Below are 11,604 nucleotides of genomic sequence, written 5' to 3' on the forward strand. Positions count from 1 at the left end.
TCAGGATATCTGTGGGCGGTAGGGGGGAGGAGGAATGTTGGCTTATGGGTACGAGGCCTATTTTCTTGCCTTACCACTGAGCTTGGGTCCTTTGATAAGAAAAAGTGCACAAATGAGCGTCGGGTGAAAGTGGAAAGTAAATACTTGGGACCCTCGGCTGTCTGGCTACCTACATACAGAATTCGGAGACTTTTATTTTCTTTTAGCGGCTGGTCGGTATATGAATCCGAACCCTTGACCTTGGTGCAGAGCCTTTTCTTATTCTCACACACCAGGCATGGCTTCACCACCGCTGGCTTTAATATTGGGCGTCCCCTTGCCAAGGGAAATTTGAAAATGTGTTCATGGTTCAGCCCAAGAAAACCGCTTTATTGTGGCCCTTAAGATCCTCTTCAAGTCCTTCAAGAGATGGAAAGATGGAGTAGCAGCTGAGCAGAAAACCTGAAATGCAGGCCCAAATACGACAACGACAGTCTCTGGACGAGTCCAACATTAGTCCTTGACCCTGATATGTCCTCCACCTCCCTGTCTACCGCTAAACCCACTCCCTCGAAATTTGGCTCTGTGAAAACTACGTTACCCATAAGGCGTTGCGCCACGCGGCGTGGACGCTAAGCCAATAAAGAAACGCAATGGGCGTTTCCATGCGTGCAGTGGGCGGGACTTCCGGCGGCGCCCTAGTCCTTCTGATCAGAGGTTCAGGAAAAGTGCTTCTGATCTGAGGTGACCAGAGCAGGAAGGCGCGAGAGGAGGCAGGCGTTGCCTCACCGCACAGAGACTAGTCTGAGGCTCGGCGGCGGCGCTCAGGGTGACCCGGGTCCCCACCCCAGTCGTCCTGTCCCGGCTCACCTCTGCCCACATAGTCCGATGGCGGCGGTCGTGCTGAGGGACCCTGCTCAGGTGAAAGCTGCATCCTCTGGGCCTCACCCGCCCCAACTCTCATCCGAATCCTAAAGCCGTGTGAGGGGCGCCTGCTCAGGTTCCTGGATCCAGAATTGGGCGCCAGTGGGTGGGATCCCATTTCTGACAGCCAGTGTGATGGGATATGGAAGAGAGTTAACAGGCAGAGGGACCAGCTTGTTTAAAGGCTTGGAGCTGCGACTGAGTTCAAAGTCCTAAACCTGAGGGTTGTCTCTTGTCTGCAGGGGACAGCTTGTGAGGGAACGAGTCACAGGTGGAATGACAGCCCGAGCAGCTGGGCCTTCATTCTGAGGGCGGTGGTGGCCCCGGAAAGTTGTGAACAGCAGAGTGACTCGATCTATTTCTCAGTTTCCCAAAGGCTCCTCAGGGGAACACAGACTGGGTGGGAGTGATGAGGGTGCAGACAAGGAGGCATATGAGTAGGTAAGTTCAGTAGGTTAATGTAGAGTTCTAGTGGGACTGGACCATAGAAGTGGCAGTAGAGGAGGGGGGAGTGATCAGAACTCCGATGCATTTTAAAAACTGAGCAGTCGGGATTTCTTGCTGCATCATATGTGGCTGTGAACGAAAGTAGGAAATGAAGGACCAGCCCGGCTTTTTGTTCGTTTGCTTTTTCCTGAATGTCTGGAAAGATGGAGATGGGGAAGTCTGTGCAAGGAGCAGGTTTCAGGAAGATTAAGAGTTGGATTTTAGACATGATGATCTTGAGATGACCCAGAGTGGGGGTGTCACATGCAGCTTGTCCTTCACGTCTGGAGTTCTGGCGAAGGAGCTAGGCTGGTGATATCCAAGGGATGGTGGGTGGAGGCTTGGACCAGGACAAGGTCTGGGGTTCATATTTAGGAGGGATAGATGGGCCTGGAGGGTCAGGCTGCCTCTAGAGAGGTGGAGTCCTGTGGTCCAAAGTAGTTCTGGCTGGTGTCTGAAGGAAAGGAGGTTATAGAATATAAGGACTCAGGACTGGGATGGAAACTGAGGTATTGGCTGGTATAGATTTGCCACCTCCGGCTGAGCAGGCCCTTGTGTTCACTCCCCAAGGAGAAAAGGAAGGGTCACCCAAGCTGGTGGAGCAGCCCCTTTGGTGTACAAGTTCCCCCAGCCTTTAGGGCAAGAGGGACCAACTACTCCAACGGAAGGGACCTCTGCAGAATTGCTTTCAGGGGAGTGTATAGCAGGCAGTCAGGTTGTCAAAAAGGAATGTTAGGTACTTGGTTTCCTCAGGCCCAGGCTCCCAGTGTAGTAACTTGTGAATTTATAAGATGAGTACTTATTTAAGCACTAAAGGATCAAAGTTCATACACATGCAGAGGGAAATAAAACAGCATTTTAACAAGTTAAATTGATGCAAGCACTTAATTACTTGAAAACAATGTACTGCTAAGCATTTCATTAAAGTCAAATGTCTTAAATATCACCTTCTTAGTTTAAAAGTATGTAAAAAACCCACATTTTCAAAACCTACAAGATTATTTGCACTGAAAATGTTGACAGAGACGTTGATTATATGCACAGTAAGAGTTGATACTTAATATTTGACACATGGGAATGAGTTTGATACAAGCAATGGTCCTATTGGGTGGCTACCATTATTATCCCCGTGATACACATGACAACACTAAGGCACAGGGAGGTTGAATACTTGTCCGAGGGCACACGACTGGTAAGAGGCATCAGTGAGGATTGAGGCCTAGATGGTGGACGATCAGGCACACCTGACTCCATGGTAGGTGAGGAGGCTTGGATGATCCTTTGCCAAATCATTGCCTGCTTCTGAAGGCCTTGTTTTTTCTTAGGTTCCTCTGCCTGCGGAATTATTTACACACCATGCAGAGGTAAGTGGAGGATGTCTCAACTCCTCATCGTCCTCAGCTCCCACCTGTATGGTCTCCAGGACTGTGGTGTCCTGGGACTCCTTCCTTCCTATTCTCCCTACACTTCCATCACAGTTCCCTGGAAGACGGTCACACAAAGTAAGGGTCCTGAGTCCTTACCAGGGATTATATGGAGAGGTTCCCATCTCTGGCAAATGACGGCATGAAGTTTAGAAGGAATTACAGTCACAGCGAACATCAATAGAAAATGCTTAGAGGTGAGGTTGAGCTGGGAATGTTCAAGCAACCTTAGGTCTCCATTATAGCTGGTGGAAACAGCAGGAGGAAGGAGGTAGGCCAGGAAAGGTAGCCTGAGGAGCCGAGCCTTTATTCTGAGGGTGGCGGGAGCCATAGAAAGTTTGGAGCACAAGAGGAAAGTGACCCAGTCTCAAGAAGCTTTACCTGCTGCAGAGTAGAGAACAATGGTGGGGCTGAGGGTAGAAACAGGGAGACCAGGGAGGAGCTACTATGATAGTCCAGGTGAATGCTGCTGGGTACTCAACAAGAGTGGTGGCTGTGGAAGTAGTCGATGTGGTTGGAGTCCATGTCTGTTTCTTAAGTAGGTCTGAGCAGACTTTATAGACTGTATGTAGGGTGGGAAAAAGAAGTGGAGGAGTCAGGGGTGACTGATGTTTGGTCTCAGCTGCTAAAGCAGGGAAGTATCACCATGTGGAAGTTGGTGATAAGAATAAAATTATCAGTGGGAATTGGGAGTTAGGGTTTGGCCGTGTTGAACTGAGATATCCCAGAGACCCTTGAGTGGATTCTTTGAGTGAGCGCCTGGACGCACAAGTCTGCAATTCAGGTGAAGGGTTCAGATTGGAGACACCTAGGATATGGCTGGTGTATGCACTGGGATGGAGCTGTTGGTCAGATTTAGGAAGGGGCTTCTTTGGGTTCTGTTTTCAATGCCGTTCAGTACAGAGGAGGGGAGCATGAGGGCAAGGACTGTGTCTCTTGTTTGGGCACCTGGATAGGAGTGGTGGTCTACACAAGGACATGAGGGAGAATAGTGTCCATGGGGAAGGGAGTATAGGAATGAGGAGGGTTGGCTGGTGGCAAGGTGTCTGTGGGGAGCAGGCATGAGATGGACACGGAGACAGAGTAGGAAGTGAGTTAAGGTGACAGTGAGTAAGTGAGTTAAACTTGGCGCCACTGATTATTCATCCAACTCTGGGATTACCAGGATTTTATTCTGACCTGTGCTGGGACCCAGGAAGTTTCACTCAGAGTGGTGAATTAGCTCAAGATAGAATGGGGTCATCTGGGCAAATCACTGTGCCTGGTTTGGGAGACAAATGGGCCTGGACTTCAAATGATGGTCAGAGGAAGGTTGAGGCTGGAAGGGAACAACTTTGCAACACAGAACGGAAGAGGGTAAAGTGATCTGAAGTCTGTGTGTGGTTCCTGGTGTCACACATGGGAAGATAAGCAAGGAACAGGGCCAAGTTGTGAGGCCTTCATAGCAGGGGCTTGAGAGTTGCCCCTGGCAGTCATGGCCATTAGAGGTCCGGGACAGGATGGGATTATGATTACATTTGCCAAGCACCCTCTGGATGCATGTGGTGAGGCCAGAGGGCTGTTAGTGACATGGTGTAGAGAGTGGTGGTGGCTGTGAGGGGTCAGTGATAAAAGGAAGGTGTGGTTCAGAGAGCATGTACACATCGGGAGGAAGTGTAAATGGATGGCGCAGGGCCCTAGTACTGGGGGCTTGAGGGAGAACAGTGACCCAAAGTTGGATGCACTGGGGGAGCATGATCTGGAGGACCCCAGGTGAACTGTCTGGCAGGAAGAGGATGGGGCTCTACATTCCAGGCCCAGAGCTTAGATGGACCCTTTCTGCCCACCTGACTGTTGCTGCTGAGTACTGAACACAGTGATTGTGGGACCGTGAGGAGAGAGGGGCCATCAGGGGCAGAAGGGCCTGGTATCTCCTGTGATGTGGGGAGATGTGGTGGAGGGTGAGCAGGGGTGAATGTTTGGGGGGATGCAGAGTCTTTGGGAAGGAGGCTGTATTTATAAACTTAACTCTCCCCATCTCAGCAGGGCCATGTGACCTTTGAGGGCGTGGCTGTCTACTTCTCCCGGGAGGCATGGAACTGCTTGATGAAGCTCAGAGGTGCCTCTACCACAGTGTGATGCTGGAGAACTTTTCGCTTATGGCCTCTCTGGGTAAAGTCCTCACAGCTCCCTCCAGCATCCTGGCCTGGGCTCTGCTCTTTCTACTTTTCCTAAGGGCAAGTCTATTCTTTCCAAAGCTGGACCATGGGCACTGCTGCTTTCCCCAGTGTCCTGGAGTAGGTATTGTAGGTGATGGGCCTGGGCTATGTGTACCCACAACCCCTTCCCTCCCTGAAGTGCCCCAAAGCCATGCAGGAAAGGGATTGGGGGTCTGGAGTCTTACAGTGAGCCTAATGGATCTCACCCTGTTGGCCTGTTGATCTGGTGATGCTGTGCCGATCCATGGCAGTTCTGTGCCCCAGATTGTGCCCTCTTCCTTGGGGTCTCCTTGTGCTAGTGGTTGAGGCACCGACATGATTACTACTTGACTGTGTAGTAATGCAAGACCCTCCTCCGTAATCTTTTTGTACTATTTAATTTTAGTTTTCTTTCCTGTGGTCTGTCATGGGGTGAGTCACTGTGACCCAGTGCTGGCCACTCACCTGTCCTGTCTTTCCCTTAGGACTTGCATCTTCCAGGCCCCTTGAAATTACCCAACTGGAAGCATGGTGAGAGTCATTCATGCCCTCCCAAAGAGTCATGACTCCAGCTATGCCAAGAGGTATTTGCAAGGTAGAGCTGGGGGAGGGATGGATTCAGGGATGGGTTCAAAACACACCAGGAGTCTTTCCTGTGGGCCCCAATGTTTTGATGCCACTGCAAGGGGCCATGACTGATTTTCATGTTTTCTTCCCCAGTTGTCCACTTATCATTTTTATTCTGATTTCTGACCCAGGGCTGTTCCCTGCCTCTCTGTCCTCCATGTACCACCCATTTTTCTGCAGTGTTGTCTAACTGTGGCCTTACCGAATATTTTGTAAAGTGTGCACCAATCCTTGTATAGTCTTTGAACAACAGGTATTCAGTTATAGTCAATTTTTCTCAGCCTGTACACAGCCTTTTACACCGTGTTCCTGTGTCTGTGTCTCCAGCAACTGACGCCCTTGGAAAGACATTTGCAGACGAGTGTGTTGGGCACCCTGCCTCTCATATCTGTGCTGCATCCCATCCTTGTGTCCTTTTCTGGGGAGGCCTCCCCCAATCTTTGAGCCTGCCAGACCCAACACTGCTGCACAGTGGGTCCTTTCCCACCCTGACCTCAGCCCCCTCATTCTGCCAGCAATCCCAGGGACTCATAACTGGATGTGTCAGATACATATTTGTGAGGGTGCTGCCCAAAGTCTACATACACAGGGCCGAGCCCGTGGTGCACTCGGGAGAGTGCCGCGCTGGGAGCGCGACGATGCTCCCGCCGCGGGTTCGGATCCTATATAGGAATGGCCGGTGCACTCACTGGCTGAGTGCCGGTCACGAAAAAGACAAAAAAAAAAAAAAGAAAAAAAAAAGTCTACATACACTTCCTCACACCAAGGTTTACGTACACTTCATCAGCATTTCTCTGTGTTCAGGTTGTTGGCATGGAGTGGAGGCTGAGGGAGGCACCTTTTGATGAAGGAGCTTCTGTAGGAGTGCTGCGTGCACAACACCAGAAGCTGTACTGTGGAGAGAAATCTTTAGAAAGGGAAGAGGACAGGGTTCCAGTTTTGAGGAGCTGCATAGTTCACCTGTCAGAGAAGCCCTTCCAAAGTGGAGAGGGTGGGAAGGACTTCCTGACCAGCTTGGGTTTTCTCCAGTACCAGGTGACTCAGAATGGGGAGCCACACAGGAGCACTTAAAGTGGAGAGGCCTTTCATTCTAGAAAAAGGCATTATAAATGCATTGAATGAGGTTGGCCCGTGGCTCACTTGGGAGAGTGTGCTGCTGACAACACCAAGTCAAGGGTTAAGATCCCCTTATCGGTCATCTTTCTGGGGAAAAAAAAAAAAAAAAACACTGAATGTGGGAAAGACTTTGGTCAGAAATATTTACTTGTTCAACACCAGAGACTATGCACTGGAGAAAAGCCTTATGAATGCAGTGAATGTGGAGAAAGGCTTCAGCCTAACCTTGTTCAGCATGAGAAAGTTCAGACTGGCAAAAGGCCTTATGAGTGCAGAGTATGTGCTGCTTCCTAGTCAATATAACCTGACTCAGAGAGGAGAGAAACTGAGAGTAGCCTTTATGAGGAAGCCAGAAATTGAACATTATTCATCCAAGTACGCACGCTGGGGGAGGATGAGAATTCCTGACAGATTGAGGGAGAGGGAGCCCTCTGTTCTCGGCTGCATGAATCTGGAGTGGAGCTTCCATCTTGCTGAGTTTGAAGTGGATCAGGAGGGAAGGAGTGGTCTTAGTCCAAATGTGATTGACTCTTGCTGTTCTTACTGTCTGGTTTTCTTGAATAAATATTTCTTTATTTGCTGTATACCATTAGTACCATTTCTAGAGACTTTTCGTTGTGTTTTTATAATTTTCACCAGTTTGACTGGGAAACAGGTTTGCAAAGCTCCTTACACTCCCATGCGGGAAGTTGGTTTGAATCTTTAAATTTGTAAGGATCTGCCAGATTGTGTTGTAAATGGTTATGCATTTCATGTTTCCTCCTGGAATATATTAAATTTCCAGTTTATTCACATCCTTACTGACAATTTGTATGTGTGTAAATCATGGGTCATTCATTTTGTGTAGATGTGTAGTAGTACTTCATTATGATTTTAATTTGCTGTCCTTTAATGACTCAGTATTTAGTATTTTTTCTTGTGATTACTTGTCACCCATATTTCTACTTTAACAAAATGTCTGTTCATATTATTGTCTTGCAATTTTAATATTTCTGGATACAAGTTTCTTATTTGATATAAGCTTTGCCAGTGTTTTCTCATACTCTGTGGCTTTTGTTTCCATTTCTTAACAGTATCTTTTCTAGAACAGACTATCTCAATTTTCATGAAGTCCAGTTTATTTATTTGTTCTTTTAGTGATTGTGCATTTGGTGTTACATTTTCTTTTGCTGTATCATGTCTTTGGCTTTAAGTAAAAGCCTTATGTACATATGCTATTGGAGTCTCATGAGTCTTTTTAAATATCCAATCTTGTGAAATCTTTGTAGACTTAAACCCAGATAAGGAATTCAATGTATATAGAAACGATTGTATGTGTACATATTCCCTATCTCTTCTAAGAAAGGCTAGCAATTAGTGGTATTCCAGTAGCTTTTAGCATATGTATTTAATGCCCAATCACTGGTTTATAAATATAGAAGACAAGAAGCTGTTTCCAGGTTGGGCAGGAAAGGTACGTGAGCCTAAGACATACTCCTGAAATAGGAAGTAAAATGCTCACAGGTAATGTTGATGTATTAGCTTTCTATTGCTGTCCTAAGAAAGTACCACAAACTTCTGGCTTATACAACAGGAATATATTATCTTACAGTTCTGTAGGTCACAAATACTACATGGGTCTCAGTGGGTTAAAATTAAGGTGCTGGCAAGATTGTGTTCCTTTCTGGAGTCTCTAAGTAGGAATCTGTTTCCTGCTCATTTGAGTTGTTAGCACATTTCAATTATTCATGGTTCTAGGACTGAGATTCCTGTTTTCTCAATGGTATCAGCTAAGGGTCATCCCTGGAACACATAAGAACTTTTACAGAATATTTAAGGAGGAAGTAGTACCAACTATACACAAACTCAAAAAGATAAAGTTTTAAACCCTTCCTGACTAAACTAATTGTATGAAAGCGAGCATTAACATGGTACCAAAAGCAGGGAAGGATATTAAAACTACAGACAAATACCCACACGAGCATAGACACAAAACCTTAACAAAATTTCAGAAAATTGAATGCAGCCAAGTACTTATGCTTGCATGTTCCTAGCAGTTTTGTTTTTAAAAGCCAAAATCTACGGTTTGGGTTTTTCTTATTTTGTTCTGTTTTTGGTGGCTGGCCAGTACCAGGAACCAAACCCTTGACGTTGGTGTTACAAGGCTGTGCTCTAAGCAAGTGAGCTAACTGGCCAGCCCCCTAAAACTAGGTTTAAAAAAAAACAACTAAAGTGTGAAATGGTCATGAACAGGGGAATAATCAACTGTGGTATATTGTAACATGAAATACTATTCAACAACATAAAAGAATGAACCATGAATATAAGCAAAAGCAACATAGATAAATCTTTAAAGAACTGTGCTAAGTAAAAGAAGCCACAGACACAGAAAATTACATACACTATGATTTTATTTATATGAAAAGGAAAAAGTGGCAAAACTAGACTAAAATAAAGCAGATCAGTGGTTATCAACCTTGGGGTTGTTTTGGGGAGAGAGGAGGGGGCTGAAGGTCTGGTTAAAAAGAGCACAAGAGAACATCATGGGACAGTGGAAATTTTCTTTCATTGTTGTATTGGCGATTACGTGATAGTATATGTTGGCCAGTACTCATTGAATTGTACACTTAAAATTGGTGAATTTTTATTATGTGTAAATTGTACTTCATTAAGTCTGTTTAAAGAGAAAAATAGAGCAGTTGCTGAGGTGAGCCGATACCATGTGGCACCAGGGCTCAATCTAAGGCCTGGAAGGGAAGTGCCAACAGCCCAGCAGTTGCCGAGGTGAGCCGAGACCTGCATGGCTCTGGGGCTCAGTCTATGGCCTTAGAAAGCTGGAGCAGGAGCCAAGGTGGTGTAATATAGACACTGCCACACCTTCTGTCACCACAAGGACTGTTCATCACCACAGTAGCAGGCAGGGCCAGTCTACAGGCAACCTGCCATATAAGAATAGTCACCAGTAGAGCCCACAAATAGAGGAGGAAATCATACCCTCATAGCCAACTCCAGAGTAACAGAAGAAGCAAGTCCTCTACCAGATGACTAGAACTACAAACAAGAAGATATGACACCACCAAAGGAATATAGTAATGCTCAAATTCCAGACCCCAAAGAACAGGGAATCATTGTAATGTCTGAAAAGGAATTCCAAGCAATGATCTTAAGAAAGCTCAAAGAAAGGGCCAGCCTGTGGCTAACTTGGGAGAGTGTGGTGATAACAACACCAAGGCCAAGGGTTTGGATCCTGATGGAGTTTGGATGTGTTGTCCTCTCCAAAACTCATGTGGAAATTTGATCTCCAATGTGGCAGTGTTGGAAACTGATTGAGTCATGGGGGCAGATCCTCATGAATGGATTAATGCTCTCCCTGGGGGAGGGGAGACTAATGAGTGAGTTCTCGCTCTATTGGTTCCCGTGAGAGCTCATTGCTTAAAAAGACCCTGGCACCTTCTCTCTCTTTTGCTTCCTCTCGCCATGTGATCTGCTTGTACCCGCCGGCTCCCTGCCACTTTCCACCATGAGTAGAAGCAGCCTGAGGCCCATGCCAGACACAGCTGTCCCAGAATCTTAAGCCAAATAAACTTCTCTTCTTTATAAATTACCCAGTCTCAGGTAATTCTCTTACAGCAACACAAAATGGACTAAAACAGATCCCTATATAGGGATGGCCAGTTAGCTTACTTGGGAGAGTGTGGAGCTGACAACACCAAGTCAAGGGTTAAGATTCCCTTACCAGTCATTTTTTTTAAAAAAGGAAGCTCAAAGAAATAAAGGAAGACTCAATTAGAGAACACAAGGAAACAAGAAAAAATATCCAGACTATGAAGGAGGAAATTTACAAAGAGGTTAATACTGTAAAGAAGAGTGTAGCGGAATTCCTAGAAATGAAACATTCACTCAACAAAATAAAAAACACAACAGAGAGTTTGAGCAGCAGACTAGAAGAAAGAATTTCAGATCCCGATGATGAGCTTTTTGAAATTACTCAAGCAGACCAAAAAAGGAAAAAAGAATTAAAAATAATCAAGTAAATCTAAGAGAGAGAGCAGACAACCACAAGTGCTCTAACATCTAAATTGTGGGTATTCTAAAAGGGGAGGAGAAAGGGAAAGGTATTGAAAACCTATTCAAGGAGATAATAACAAAACTTCCCAGGTGTAGGGAGAGATGCAGACCTTCAGATCCAGGAAGCTCAAAGGTCCCCAAACAGATTCAATCCAAAACGATCCTCTCCAAGACACATTATAGTCAAATTTGCAAAGCTCAAAGACAAAGAGAATTCTAAAAGCAGCAAGCGAAAATCATCAAGTCACCTATAAGGGAACCCCCCTCAGACTAACAGCAGACTTCTCAACTGAAACCCTATAGGCCAGAATAAAGTAGAATGATATATTCAAAACACTGAAAGAAAAAAATTGCCAGCCAAGAATTCTTTATCCAGCAAGGCTCTCCTTCAGAAATGAGGGTGAAATGGTGTATTTCCTAGACAAACAAAAATTGTGGGAGTTCACCACCACAGAGCCAGTCCTACAAGAAATTCTCAAGGGAGTCCTGCATCTGGAATCTGAATAATGATTATCACAATCATGGATATACAAGAAAGAACAAAACCTACCATTAAAACAAAAATGCCAGTGAGAAAGAGTAAGAAACTAAATCACGCCACCTCAAATTTCCAACTAATATTGAAGAGGAGAAATAGAAGGGAAAGGAATGATCAAAAGATATTTAAAACATGTGAACAAAAAGCAATTAAATGACAGGAATTAAACAATACCTGTGAATAACTACCCTAAATGTGAATGGATTAAACTCCCCATTCAAAAGGCACAGACTGACTGAGTGGGTTACAAAGCTAGACCCAAGGATATGCTGTCTTCTTGAGACCC

General features: G+C 45.7%; 1 long non-coding RNA gene across 1 annotated transcript; it reads left to right on the forward strand.

Annotated features, from left to right (window-relative positions):
* Nucleotides 1-695: 695 nt before the first annotated feature.
* LOC134372223 (uncharacterized) lies at nt 696-6,115 on the forward strand. The gene is made up of 5 exons (XR_010022902.1): nt 696-900; nt 2,715-2,753; nt 4,836-4,964; nt 5,476-5,574; nt 5,945-6,115. It is a non-coding gene; the product is annotated as an uncharacterized LOC134372223 (long non-coding RNA).
* The last annotated feature ends 5,489 nt before the right edge of the window (nt 6,116-11,604 follow it).

This window comes from Cynocephalus volans, chromosome 3 (genome assembly GCF_027409185.1).
Source record: "Cynocephalus volans isolate mCynVol1 chromosome 3, mCynVol1.pri, whole genome shotgun sequence".
Lineage (NCBI taxonomy): Eukaryota > Metazoa > Chordata > Mammalia > Dermoptera > Cynocephalidae > Cynocephalus > Cynocephalus volans.